The 15,357-nt window shown below is 32.8% G+C and overlaps 1 protein-coding gene across 16 annotated transcripts in view; it reads left to right on the top strand.

Annotated features, from left to right (window-relative positions):
- The window catches only part of LOC143225008 (R3H domain-containing protein 1-like), a 96,873-nt gene that overhangs the window by 4,133 nt on the left and 77,383 nt on the right, over window positions 1-15,357 (top strand). The window contains exon 2 of one of the 16 annotated variants that reach the window (XM_076453624.1): window positions 10,382-10,593. The exons of the other annotated variants lie outside the window; for them this stretch is intronic. The gene's annotated coding sequence lies outside the window, so the exon portion shown is untranslated. The remainder of the gene's footprint in view (window positions 1-10,381; window positions 10,594-15,357) is intronic. 16 annotated transcript variants of the gene reach the window in all.

Raw genomic sequence — 15,357 nt, 5'->3', positions numbered from 1 at the left:
TAAAATAATCAACTAATTGAAATTAGAGTTTCTGGTTATTACTATTTTTGATTATTCTAGCTATTCAAATGTAATCAAAATATTACCGACAAGCTTGCTAACCCAGGTTTGTTTGTTTTTTTATAGCAAAATGCTATTTGTCACTGTCATTAATTTGAAATGACTACTAATTGGCTAATCAAATTTAATCATTTAATAGATACATTGTTTAAGCATTTAGCAAATACCACTAGTTGTCCAGCTTTACCTATGAGTGTCTGTTTTTATCTTTTATAAAGTTCATGTATCACTTTTAGGGTTAATTATTATTATGAATTTTGTTGGTGAAAGTGTAGAAAAGTAGATAAGTTATACAAAAAGTCTGAGTATTGAAGTTTTTGTTTTTATGATCGAATGTTTTTTAGCAATGTAAATCCTTAGGAAATTAATAATGTTTATAAATGGTATTGTTAACAAAATGGATCATAAGTGCACCAAATTTTTTTGATAAGAACATGTTGATGAAAAGGGCTGAAAAAGTATTGAGACACATTTCTTGAGAGAAAGGTGTGTTACTAATATTAACTTCCAATAAGAACAAGGTAGGTATTTCTTATGTTTTTACTTATAACAGAATGTATTATTTCATCAGCCAATGATATTTTTGGCTATGTGTATGTTTAACCTGTTGACTGCCAAGTATTTCAGCTGCTACAATACAACTATTTGTATTGATCGAAAGTGAAACAATTTGTAAGTAGGTCAAATGCATATATGGTGCTGACATCTAGCGTTGAAGTCAGGTATTATTGAGAATGAATGAACTAGTTCGTGGCACTGTGTTACTGATCGGCTTGGACGAAGTTATCTCGTCTATGACGCTGAACAGGTTAAGGAAAGGAAGACTCGTTTTATCCATCATGATTCTCAAACTCCTGTAAATACTGGTCTCCATTAATGCTGATGGCAATTCATTTCAGAAGGCAGTCACCCTGTTAAAAAAAATTGTTGAGAATAGACTAGTCTATTCTTTACAAACATTACACTTGTGTCCTCTTATCCTATTGTCTTCAAAATATAGCAGAAAGAAATCAGATATTTATCGTATCTATCTCCTGTAAACTTCAACAAGGTCACCTGTTACACTTCTTTTCTGAAGACAAAATAAGTTGTTAGTTTATTCCTGTAACATTACCTGTGGTATTGGTGTTATAAGAATGACTTCCTCTAAACCTTTTCCAATGAGAGAAAGTCCTTTTTCAGTAAAGAAGTTCTGAACTGTATGCAGTATTTTAAGTAAGGCATAACTAATGATTTGTAAAGAAAGATAATTACATCTTCTGGTTTTTGATCATTGTTTATAAGTAAATATTAAAACTACTTTACTACTAGCAGCAGAACAAAGTTTCAATGACTGGGGCAGTTTATTCACCATGATGCAAAAATAATTTTTCATCAGTTATATGATTGAATTGATTCTCATCTCTAATGTGTGATCTGAGTTATTAAAGTACAAGTGCATTACTTTACAGTTAGTATGATTAACCCTTTCACACTAGGCTGAGTATAAAATATGTGAGATTGTCTACACATTTGCACTACAACTTTTGATACAATGTGCACCTTCACAAAATTTGGTAGGCTTTTAGTAAAGATAATTTTATTCACAAAAAATCATATTTTTTGTCAAAATATCTGAGACTGTTTTGTTACTAGTCTGAGTGTAAGGTGATTTTGTGTTATGATTGAAAAGACTTGTTCTTTATTCCAAAAAATCTCATATTTGTGTAATCTTTAACATCTAATAATTACATTTTAGATGTTTGTTTTTAGTAAGACTATTATTTTCTATTCCTTAACTATATTGGGTCTGTCAGTTGATCAACATCATAACTATCATAAAAAATTAGGAAATATAAGTTATGATTTTTTTCTTGCTAAAATGACAACATATAACACAAAAATACATGTGTTTAGTAGCTTAAATCTTAGTGCTATGTATATTTATTATACCAACCTACCAAACTGAACCTTTGTTAGCTAATGCTACATATAAAACTGACCTTTAGCCTACTATGTCTTGACTGTGTTTTAGTGCACTAGTATTTTGTGATACACAGTCACATTTCTATTATTTTACATTATATACGTATATAAATTGTCTAGAAATAAATTTTTAAACTTATTTTTCTTAAATACAGAAGCAGTAAATAAAGAAGTAAAGCAAATAATTATCTCTTCTAACTACAACCTTTGAACTCAGTTGCTGCTGGAAATAGGTTGCTAAGCCTTTTAAAATTTTGCACGTGCAGAATATCAAACAAAAAAATTGTTTTAGGTTTTATATATACAGTTGAATAACCAAAAAAATCGTTAATTATACTGTTACCATAGAATTCAGTTATAATTTATTTGGTTTTAGTTTGTCTTAAATTTCCCTTAAAGCTACACGAGGGCTATCTGCATTTATAGTTTATTTTATTAAGGTTAGTAACTAAAATGTAATTAGGTTTAAAAACAAATATGAAACTTCAAGCAGATTAAAGACACAACCTACCTTTTTGAAATCTTGGCTCAGAAGAACACGATAGCCTTTTCACAGATTAAAATGGCTGAGAAAACCTTGTGGGATATTCTAAGTTGTCCATTGGTTATTCTCACCATATATTGAAGTAAGTATATATAGTGGACCATTTCCAAAACTAAAGAGGTTAGTGGGGCCACTGTTTGATTCTGTACATAAGCCCTATTTCAGCAAAATAAAATGAAGTTCTTGTTTTATATTCTAGCTTGTAAATATTAGTAATTTGAGTTCCTAGTTTGTAAAAAACTATAGACTTGGTATTTTGACATCACAAACATTTAATTTAAACCAGTGCTGCATTCAACATCCATGTGACACACAAAAATCAATATTTAGATTATTTTTTGATGTTTTGTTTTCAATTAATAAATTAACTTATATGTAATATTAAAGTTTGAATTATAATTTGATTCCAAACTTATTGATATAAATTCATAAAATAATAGTTTAATAAAATTTTGAATTCATGTCAACAAATGAAATTACATGGCCTTTAACCCTGACCCATTTCAAAAGGGTTAATCATTTGTCAAATATTTATGTAACTTGTCAAAGTTCAAGATCCAAGATATTTTGTAAGACCTAAACATCTTTTATGTAGTTAGAAATAGGGATAGTAAGTCAGTGGAATTTGTGAACCAATGAATTATGGGCTTATTAACCAGTTACTTTCAACTAATTGATTATTCTCAGATGAGACTTGAAGAATTTTAATAATAAAAAAATCTTATTGGTTAAGCTGAACAATATTGAATTGGTTACAAATAATGATAAGTCATAATAGCAGCATTTCAATCTCTTAAATAGTTGGAAAAATTAAAAACACCAACTTGGATCACTATTGAATTGTAATATTAGTTAACTAGTCTGTGAGATACTAATCAATATATTCAAGGATGAAAGATAATCGATTGTATCTAGTAATCTAATTGCCCATCTCGGAAAAACATAGCTAATCGTTTTCTTATTCATACCACTACATGGTTGCAGTTTGAGTAGATTCCATTAATAATAATTTCTAATATGTTTTCTTTTAATAAACACGAGAGAGAGAGAGAGAGAAAAGCATTTAAAAGTATATTCATTGCATAAAATTCAAAATAAAACTCTTGCAGTCAGCATTTTTAATATTTTTTATTGAAACACCCATCAGTAATACTGTTAGAATGGCAGTTGGTTTCCAAAAAGAGATTATCTGAATGGTACTTTTAATTTGTGCATAAGGAAATATGGAGTGGAAAGATAAGATAGGAATTGGAATGAAAAACATAAGTATGTTATTGTTGATTCTTCAGTGGCATTAAAAAGGTTAAGATTTCGTTGTTCAGGTCATGGATTAAGCTACGTTTGGAGTACTATGTTCAGTCTTGGGCTCTTTATCTTAAAATTGACATTGAAGTGTTTGAAAGGGTTCAGGATGACACTTGGAATGGAAAGGTTATCATATGAGGGTAGGTTTAAAATTAGAGAAATTAATAGCGTTGATGAAGCATCTTTTTTTTTATACTTAATGGTGTGAATGGTAAGACTAGGAAACACGTACAAATTTCAGCACAGTAGGAGTCACCTTTAATTAATACAACTTGATTTTTCTAACAGGATGGTTGGCCTTTGGAATGGGTTGCCTTCAGATGTGAATGTTTTTAACTTAAGGGAAGACTTGATGAATATTTTAATAATAAGTGGCTTTAAGGGTTTTATTTTTATTCTGTAGTTTAATACAGTGGATAGGATGACCTAGGTGAATCAGCAGGTGGTCCATTATAAAATAATTTTTGTGCAATGCCACCTTATTATTCACCTACCTAAATTAGTACAGGCTTCTAAATGGGGAGTCAAAAGGATGTAAATACACCCATAAATATCAGTGTTGTGTATTTCTCAAATTTATACTTTAATAGTGAGGTACATATAATTATGCCAAAGAAAAAGCCTAGACCTGTCTTAAATACCTGTTCATTACCCCTATTTATTAAAATTCCCATTTTATACACTGCAGAGGCAATAAATTTAAATGAGTTTAAGAGAAAGCTTGATGAATATATGAATAATAAGGGCTGATTTTTTACGTTTCTTTTTGTTTCTTAAGTTAGAGTGCAGAATAGGTCCTATGTTATCCCAGAATATTATGACTTGGTCTCTTATTCTGTTAACTTCAGAAAAATGGACAATATCTTCAAGCCTTATTTTATAACAAAAATTATTATAATTCTTGTAGTCAGTCTGTGATAACTTTAGTACTGAGACAACAAAACTGAAATGAATGAGGCCTAACCAGAATGTTGTGAAAGTTTCCAATAACTATTAGATTTAATTTAATCTAAAATTGTGTATTGAAAAGTAGATGCTATAACTCTACATAGAGGAAGGTTTTAATAATGTATTGATAATCACATTCATTCTTTATTTATTTAAATGTAGCTCACTAATGAGTCTTACATAGAAGGTGGAAGTTTGATTTTTTTTTTCTTATTCACTAAAACTTTTCAATTCTGTATGAATCAAAGAATGTCTACTAAATCTGTCTTTGCATGTCTTGTGTTACTGATTGTATAGGTATTCAACTTATTGACAGTGAGAGTGAACAAGAAAAGCCTGCAAAAATAATAAAGGGATCCATCATATTCATCCAATAAAACAATGTTTTCTACCACCAAACTAATGTCCTATCTACTGTTTAGCTTTCCATTAATTTATAAAGAATTCAAGTCTGACTTAATTCTGTTTTCTGTAGAACATTCTTGTAGGTTTTCTAAAACTCCAGTCAAGTATCTCTAACCAAACTTCATTCATTAAAGCTTAATTATATGAATAGGTTAATGAATATTTGGAGCAGTTAAATTTCCACTTTAAAATCATATAAAAAGTATTTATTAAATGCCATTTTTAAGTTGTTGTTTTTAAATTATTTTTGATAATATTATCTGAAGATCAAACTAATGAGATGAAAAAGATAGAGTATATGTGCAGTTATACATGCAGCAGAAAGTTGAATGATTTCATCTTGATGCTGCCATTGGCCACAGTAATAAGAATGAGATTTTTGAAAGTTTTAATTCGAGACTGTTTGCTTAAGGTTTTACAGTACTATTTCTCTCCCCCACCTTGTTTTTTTTTCTGTGACATATCTCCTCCCTCTAGTACTCAGTAATGGTGAAATGTTTTAATGTAAGCTTGTTATTTTTATACTTCATGTATTATTAAACACGCTTAATGCAATACATATTTAATGTACACTTTTTGGTACTGTTGTTTAACAAACAGTAGTGCTCAAGATGTTATTATTATATCAAATTAATGAATATACTTAGTGTAAACACAAGTAAACATATATGCTTTAACTTTCTATATTTACAGTAGCTGGGACTGTATAAATTTTACTATGATAAAATAACTTGGATTATTATTATAGAAGTCCAGCTTTAATGTATTTTAATACTTCATTTGAAAATATTAAAACACAAACCTATTTCTACAGTTATGAAATTCAAGTTCTGTTTTTCATTAAGGAGAAGAGAAATGCACACACTGCGCATCATTCGTCACCGAGATTCTGTACCACTTGTAAGAAAGGCTGAGAAATTTAAATTATAAGCTTGTGTCGTTGTTTAAGAACAAAAACACAATGAAGATAAGTTAATTGGCTCAGCAAGAAGAGCAAATGAAGAGTTATCAGTTCTTTGCTCTTTGGTACTAGTTAAAAAAATAAGTGCCAGAATGTGAGTAAAGGGTCTCTAAACCCATTGAAGTCACCAATAATTTTCAAAGTAATAAAATTTTTTTTTTTCTAAGTCAGAACTCAAACTGGGAGGGCAAAGAGCAGACTTGCTCAGTGGGGAAACTTGAATAACTTGCTAGAAATTTAGAAGTATAAAGTCTTGTCTTTATGTTAATAAAACTTGGAAGATATTGTGTAATACTGATCTTAGTGGCTAAAGATTAATATTACTAAAATCAAAAGGGTTCTAGAAGATATTGCAGAAAAAAACCAATAGGATGGTATCTGTTTTGAAACATTTTGAGGTAGAACAAAAAGCTTGAATATTTGCATTTCTCTTTGCTAGTTTAAACAAGATGGGTATGATGCAAAATGGCATATAGTAAAATAATGTGTATAATATTGGGACTAATGATGTATTTCTCCTCTTTTAATTGGTTTTGTGAGTTGAGGATCTTTCTATAATTAGGCTGTAAAACACATTTAGAACTGATGTTGGTTCCTGTACTTGCAAGTGGGATGAACCAGATGATAATTAGGGGTATTTTAAGTATTATTGTCTTATAAATACTTCTTAGAAGGGTTATCATTCTCATCTGGACCATTGGTACTTAAGTAAATTTTCTACATTTTTTGTTTGAATGTTATAGTCTATGGTTTTTGGTTTTTTCTACATTTGTACATGCATGTTATTCAGTGTTGAGTGCCTAAATGTTGCACGTTGTAGATTTAATCCTAATTTTAGTTCTTGTCATTGCTACAGAAGACTTAAAGGCAAAATAAACATTCTAAATAGATACAACAAATTAATGCTTTAGATTACTTGGAAACATGTTGGTTTTGTTAGGTAAGCTCATTATACTTAACAGTGCCCTTAAAAACTGGATCTTCCTTGAAAACTTTGTCTCCATACAACTTTTTACAAGTGGAGAGTGAAATAGGCATAATCACTGTGAATGAGAGAAAATTAAACCAGCTTCTAAACTTAAGAACCATAAAAAGTTCCTCAGGTGTCACTCTGTCATCATTTTAAATAGTGGTAATTATGTTTAAATTCAGAGTACTGGATGCCATGTTCTGAAGATTGTTTTTCTCAATTGAATTGTTTTATTACAGTGTTTAGTTAGTTATACCTTACATAGTGCAGTGTACTCGTGTATGTGTACTCGATAGGTTGTAAGGTCGGTTTTTGGTTGTCATAACTGCTGTGTGTTAAGTATACCATTAATTTGACTTTCACATATGTTGGTGGAAATAGCACCATGCAAGTCTTGCATTGCTGGTGGCATTAACATCATATGGATTTCGTACACTGGCAGACTTCTAATGTTTGGAAAAAAATCATGAAGCCTAATGAAACATGTATGCAGGTCATTTCAAGGCTCATTCCACAATTCTGCAACTAATGTTGTTGGTGGACTATTGCTTAGGAGTTTCACTGCCTCCAGAAGAGTGATTCTACTATCATATATGAAGAATATTTTAGCAGACTACTGAACTAATACAGGCTTCCTTAGTAATTTTCTGTTACCTGTTTTTGTCTTCTCAAGTTTAAAAGATATGTTTAACATCTCTTTCTTTTTACGAAATTTCTTGTATATTGGCTGGGTAGTCATTTGCCATTTGTTTTGTAATTCCTTCATGTAGCTTAAGATTTTCTGTTTATATCTTTATATTTTGGTGCCTGATAGAACAATAAAACAATGCTTCACTGAATAATAAATAAGGTTTCTTTGTGTTGTAATATGGTGTATATTTCACAAGATGTATTTAAAATAACAATTTTTATTTCTTGAAGAAATTTGTTATTAACATGCATGTTTATTTGGACCTTTACATCTGATGCATGTGGAACACTTATTGGAGATTTGTTAAATTGCAGTACAGAAAAAAAATTAAATCTTGAAAGTTTCCACTGTTGCAAAGTTCTAGATTTTCACTAGATCTGATATTAAAGGTTTGTTAGCTTTAAATACAGCTTGGTAAATCTAGATTTCACCAGTCAACTCGACAAAATTAAGAACAACGTATTCAACTTCTGCTAAGTGCACATGTAACAATGAGACAACATTGTATATGTTTGTGTGCTTAAAATGTTATGCAGTATCATTTTATTTTGATATTTTTAGTTAGTTCATCAACAGTAGCATTGTTTTAAATTACTTCTTACCTTCCAAACTCATTATGTCTGCAAAAGTATTGTTTTGAATTGTGTTTCATCTTGTGAGCTCATTTCACGAGTAGCACAATTGTTTTAAGTGTATTTTACTTTTAGTTAATTTTTTGGGAAGAACATTGTTTTATATATTTTCAGCCTGAGAGCTCAGATCATTAGGAAAAGTATTGTTTTAAACCTCACACTAAGATTTATCTGTTGAAAACAGTAAAACTTTTGTTTATTTGTTTTTCAGAATATGAGCAGAATAAAACTTTAACTCTGTACCAACAATAAAATTCCCTGTGATATTAAAACAGAATTCTTTCTAATAGTTTATAATTGTTCTAAATTATTCTCATTTTATCAGTTACAGTTGAACTTTTAAATTTTGTGTAGATTTTAAGACCTAACTTGTTTGTTTTTTTTTCATATCTAGAAGTGAAACAAAGAGTAAGATGAATAGAATATTTTCAAGTGTAAAAGCAAGTTAAGTGTCAGTGAGAGATTAAGCATGACTGGAATTGTGATTATTTTAAGATAACCTGTTTCAGTTACTAAAGTGTCCTTCAGCAAGCTGTTCTGTGTTAATATACGTGTAAGAAGTTACTAATTTAAAATTTTGTATGAATAACGTAAGTTATTCTCAACAGTGTCTTATAAATACTTCAAGAAAAACCAGTTGAAATTTGATAAATATATATATTTTATGTATCCTAATTATAGTAAATACAATGAATTTGCCATATGAATCAACAGATAAACAAACATCGTCCATATTAAAAGTACTTTATTTAAATGGTGGTAACATACAGCAGGATGTTTATTTATTATATTTTTTCCACCAGTTGAAGATTAAAGAAGTAATGAAATCTGTAAAAGCTGTTTGGGTAAGATTAACAAATGTGCTCTTTTCCATGGTTATACGGAACATAAATATTTTTAAACAAAACATTATTTACCTTCATGTTGAAATGAATGATTATAAATGTTCTGGATGATAAAAAAAACATGATCGCGACAACTTCGACCAAAATAAAGTACACAGATTTAGTTATAATTTCTTCCAATAGGTGGCTGATTTATGTTTTAGTAATTAGTCGCAAAGGAGTTGTTCTAGGTTTTGATTTGTTTCGAATTTCGCGCAAAGCTACACGAGGCCTATCTACGCTAGCCATCCCTAATTTAGCAATGTAAGGTTAGAGGGAAGGCAGCTAGTCATCAATATCCACCGCTAACTCTTGGGTTACTCTTTTACTAAAGAATAGTGAGATTGACCGTCACATTATAACACCCCCATGGGTGAAAGGGCGAGCATGTTCTTGGGATTTTTGTTGAGGATACTCTAACTTGTATGTATTTATTGGAAAGTATTACAACCAGCATAAGGCAAAACGAATTTCATGAATAGTTTTAATTTATTCATATAAGTAAATGATATATGAAAATCGATTACGATGTACATTGCATAAATTATACAAAAAAGAAAACTTATACAAGTTCAAGGAGTTTTGAACATTTGTTTGTTTGACTTTTTTCCACTCCTCAAATCAATCGTGAAACAATTGCTAAGTGAACTCAGCGTTAAGGAATCTATTAAAATTCTTGTATTAAATTTATTTTGAACAAATCAAAGATAACGGTGCAGCGCCATCATGCGTTCATACTTGCAGTATTTTAATCTTTATGTACATAAATATACTCAAATAGAGAATATGAATATGTAAAAGACAGTTTTGTTTTAGATAGTCAAATGTGGGTGAGAGTTGATTTATCAAAATGTTTGTAGTTTTAATAACTTTCACACCAATTAGAAGGTGAACTAGGTGCAGACTTACCTATTAAAATTTGGCCAGATTTGGCTTTCTTTAGCAGTGTCTAATATTGTTTCAAAATTTATCTTTGGGACCACGGATGCATTTTAAAAATGATTTTCAAATTCTAGATTTCACGATGAGCGCTATTGATCATCTGCCTTTTCTTTAGCCGGTCATCTGAAAAATATGGACGATTATAAGCACTGTATTGAGCACTTTTGTGGGAATATCCGAAACAAGCCCACTCGACTTCTTCGCATATGTAATACTCTATATTTGAGCGTCAAAATAAATTCTGATTAGGAAATTCCAGATTTTTTAATATGCCAGTGTTCGGAAGGTAAGTCAGTCACAGTAACATCTAAGTTTAAAGGAAGTGTGTGTAACTTTTTAACCACATTAATATAAGTGTTTACTCAAGGTTGTATTGTTATTTCTATACTTAGGAAAACGTCAGTAAACATATTTCTTGAATTTGTTTGCAATATTGTTTCCTACTTATATTATGTGAATGGGATTTTTTCAAAGGTCAAAAACACTTAACCTGATCCAGTGAAAAGTCAGATCACTATGTAGCGAGTGGTTTGACGTGTTGGAGATGTCACCGATTCCCTTAAGATTGTGTAGCTTTGTACTGTATTATTTATTCATGATTTAAGGGATTTGTTAGTGTAGGTTGTTTGTATAGATTTGAATGTAGGTGAAATATTGTTACGTGATGGCATTATTGATTTGTAAAAACCAAAATAACAAGGATATGTCAACGTTACCCTGGAGTTAAATAATATGCACGTTGAACCTTGTTCGCGTGAAAGGTTAAAGTTGTGTGCATACACATTATGTGGGTGTGAAAACTACCCGTTCTTAAAGTAAAGACACATTAACGATTTTGGATCATTATTTTAAGAATGAAAATGTAAGACCAAATAGTTTTTCTCATGAATTCTGTTTGTTTAAACTGTCAGTGGGTATATTTCGATTTGGATAAAGACTGGTTTCATTTATCTACTAAACCACTTGTAACTTTAACGTTGTAGTCTTAATAATTGAATATACGTCCTCCGCTAGTACAGCGGTAAGTCTACGGATTTACAACGCTAAAATCAAGGGTTCGATTCCCCTCGATGGACTCTGCAGACAGCCCAATGTGCTGTAAGAAACACGCACACAAACTGAATATATGTTTTAAATACGTGTTTAGTCGGAATGTTAGTCTGCCGTTTTTCCGTTTCTTTAAAAAAAAAAATTGTTTTATCCGATGTTTGCTAAAAACTTAAGTTTTATTTCAGAGTGATGGATAACTTTATCAACCAGCGACAAAACCATTTAGTAAGAGGAGTTTTAAAATAAATACAAATGTGTTTGTGTATATACACATAATTATGTATGTATACAACCACGTAAATGGACACTTGGAGATTAGGAGTTCCTGTAGTGATACGTATTTTTGCGGATATAGGTTATCACAAGATATTTCGTAGCAAACTTCAAGTTCACATTGATTGAGTTATCAAAAACGGCTCCAGACGGTATAAATTTGTCTGGGGAGTTTTATTTGAGGTCTTAGTTAGACTTATCGCCCACCTCTATGTGAATATAAGGTTCGAAGTTCGCGTCTCGTTGCTGCAAACAACAAACTCCAGATGCGTTATTATTTTACTTTAACTTATTATATTGCTACATTTTCAATTCCCCTTTTCAGTTTCTATTTATTTTTTCAAAATTTGTCCCCCCCTTTTAACTCTCACATTTATTTAAAAGTTTACGAACCTAAAAAAATATACGTTTTGTGCGGCCCAGCATGGCCAGGTGATTAAGACACTCGACTCGTAATCTTAGGGTCGCGGGTTCGAATCCCCGTCCCACTAACCATCCTCGCCCTTTCAGTCATCGGGGCGTTATAATGTTACGGTCAATCCCACTATTCGTTGGTGATGACTAGCTGCCTTCCCTCTAATCTTATACTGCTAAATTAGGAGAGGCTAGCGCAGATAGTCCTTGTGTAGCTTTGCACGAAATTCAAAACAAACGTTTTGAGCATCCTGTATTCTTGTACATCTTTATATCGTATGCATTTTCATTTTTTTAAGAAACATGGTGAAATTATCAGAAGGGTCAAATCTTACGTCCAACATCAGGTTTTGGGTGGTGGTGTTTTTTTTAAAGATTTATGTCGAAGCAGATAAGAGGCTCGTTAAAGAAAATAACATGGGATAATTTCATGATTTATCAAACAAATTAAACTTGCTTTATAATGGACATGACCTTCATTTTTACTCAGGTCTCTGGGTTGAATTTCGATGCCAGTAGTTTATGATAATTTTAAAATTAGAAATATAGGAAACTGGTTTTGGTTGAGCAGTTTTCGAGCTTAATTTTAACATCACCAGTTTTGTACATTAGTGTAGGTTAGGTTTTAACGCACATCAACCTTGGATGTTCAGAGCTTCAAGGCCAGATTTGTGATCCTGTCTTATTTTCAGTAAATTGATTGAAACTAAGCTATCTTAAAAGATAACGTACTAGGAATGTAGGTATTTAAGATGGATTTATGGGTCATTAATTAAGAATGTATACAATTTTAGTGTAGTCCTGCTGTGTTATGAACTTTACATATTTTTATTGGCATACTGGTTTGATTATAGGGCCTTGTTTTTATTTTACGCCCTTGAAATTTGAGTATTTCATAGTTGTTTCTTTGTTGAACAGTAGACAGTTGTAACAAATTTGGGCGGACTTTTCATCGGGTTTCAGGCTCGTAACTACATGATCTTGTGATACACGCTTTCCTCCATGGTCAAGTGATTAAGGCGCTGAACTCGTAATCTGAAGGTTGCGGGTTCAAGTCCCTGTTATACCAAACATGTGTGCCCTTTCAGCCATTATAATGTGACGGTCGTTGGTAAACGAGTAACCCAAGAGTTGGGCGGTGGGTAGTGATAACTAGCTGCCTTCCCTCTAGTCTTACACTGTTAAATTCGGGACGGCTAGTGTGGATGGCTGTCATGTAGCTTTTCACGAAATTCAAGAAAACAAATCAAAACTTTCCTGCGTCAATTTTTGTCCCTACCCTCGTGATTTTCTTGTCTTCTATGTGGCGGAGGTTGGGTTGGCGGTTATAATACATATAAATAAGGTAATTTTATATATAAATACGTAAAATGGTGTCATGTAACGCGTATTATTCAATCATGATTTTTTATGCTTTTATTTTGCACGAATGTTAAACGTAACTGAGAATGGCTCTAACCATTTTTCCGGCCCTTTTCCATCACGAAACACTTTTTAACGTGAAAAATATATTATAAGGCGCAGTAAAGTTCATTAGCAGTTTGAACTGTATGAACTTGAATGATGTCGCAGTTTTTAGCAACTTGAGAAAATGTATATTAGGTTGTCCTAATACTGCTACACTTCGTACATTTGTATTCACACATTGTGTCAGTGTACTGAGGTCGTAACACCCTATTGGAGAACCCCACGGGGATCCACACTACTAGATTTTTAGTCACAGCTAAGTATAACTCAACTGTTGAACTTGGCGTCAACTTGGTGGTTGCACATCTCCTGCGGGGGAAGTCAAGGTCCTTTTGGAAAGTAAAAACAAAAAGCTGGAAAGAGGTCATTCGTTTTTCACTTCCTATTCCTGCACCATTCTGAATGTTACTTTTCAACTCTTTTTATTTCTTCTACCCCTCTGTGTGGATTCCTGTACGTGGTGAGGGGACCTCCCAGGGAAGGTTCTGTTCTATCTGGTTACCTTCTCTGGGATCTAAACATCCACCCACGTGTTTGCCGTACGTGGCGACCCGTGAAGGGGAAGAGAGTATCCTGGTGGTTGAGGGGTCTAACCCTAACACACCACTTTGACCTTGAATTCCTGTAGACGGGCGGCCTTTGGGTGGCCCCCCTTGGGTCAATCGGCTGGTCCACTTGGGCTAGAGTCAACCAAGTACCAGTGTTGGAAGTTCTCAACGGGTGTTGTGGACATTGTGCCTGATGCTGGTGTTTGGGTATAGTGCTCACGAAACCCTGGCGTTGCTGCATTGTCCGTGCGTGACTTTGTAGTGCGTCCCCTTGTAGGGCTCCATGGTGGGTGGGGTCAGTGGGTACCGAAATTTTTTTCCTTTTCCTATGGATTCTCTAAAAAATTTAAATAAAATTGTAAAACAACAGTCAATGGGTAAGCGACCACGTCTTGAATACTCAGAACAGCAATCTTCAACATCAGTAACACACGTACCTCATTTTCTTATATTACATTCTCTTTCGGAAAAACCTTTAGGGCAAATGTCCCCTTTTTTATTCAAAAGGGACTAGAGGGACTTGCTGGCTCTCCAAAATCAGTAAAGAAACTTCGATCTGGTGACATATTGGTTGAAACATCCACATCCCAACACAGTGAACTCCTCTTGAATTCAAAGGCAATTGGGGATATACCTATTGAGGTTACACCCCATGCTACCTTTAATTCTTCACGAGGAGTTATTGTTGAAAGGGATTTGAAGAACGTTCCCGAGTCAGAGATTCTCGCTGGTCTCTCCACTCAAGGAGTTTCTGCAGTGAGGCGCATATCCATTCGCAAACATGGAGTTACACTGCCAACAAATACCCTCGTTTTAACATTTACTTCACCACGTGCACCTGCCACCATCAAGGCAGGTTATCTCATTTGCAGGGTTCGGCCATACATACCAAACCCTCTTCGATGTTTCCAATGTCAGAGATTCGGCCACTCAAAGACATCTTGTCGTGGTTCCCTGACATGTGCTCGTTGTGGAGGCAAGGTACACGATGCCTATGACTGTGACATGAACCCACATTGCGTAATTGCAATGGTTCTCACCCCTCTTACTTTCATTCTTGCCCAAAATGGTTGGAGGAAAAAGAGGTGCAGCGTTTGAAAACGACACAACATTAGTTATCCTGAGGCTCGGAAATTGCTGTCCACAACTCCATCTCGGACATATGCTGCTGCACTTCATTCCACAACTACAGTGGGAGTGCAGACAGATCTCTCTGTGCCTACAAGAGAATCGTTTTCAAAACAAATGAAAAGCCTTTTGACCTCCGTGGTTAAAAAGGTTGATGAATCGACTTCCAC

This window comes from Tachypleus tridentatus, chromosome 9 (assembly GCF_004210375.1).
Source record: "Tachypleus tridentatus isolate NWPU-2018 chromosome 9, ASM421037v1, whole genome shotgun sequence".
In the NCBI taxonomy this organism is placed as follows: Eukaryota; Metazoa; Arthropoda; class Merostomata; order Xiphosura; family Limulidae; genus Tachypleus; species Tachypleus tridentatus.
This window is presented reverse-complemented; position numbering and strand designations above follow the sequence as displayed.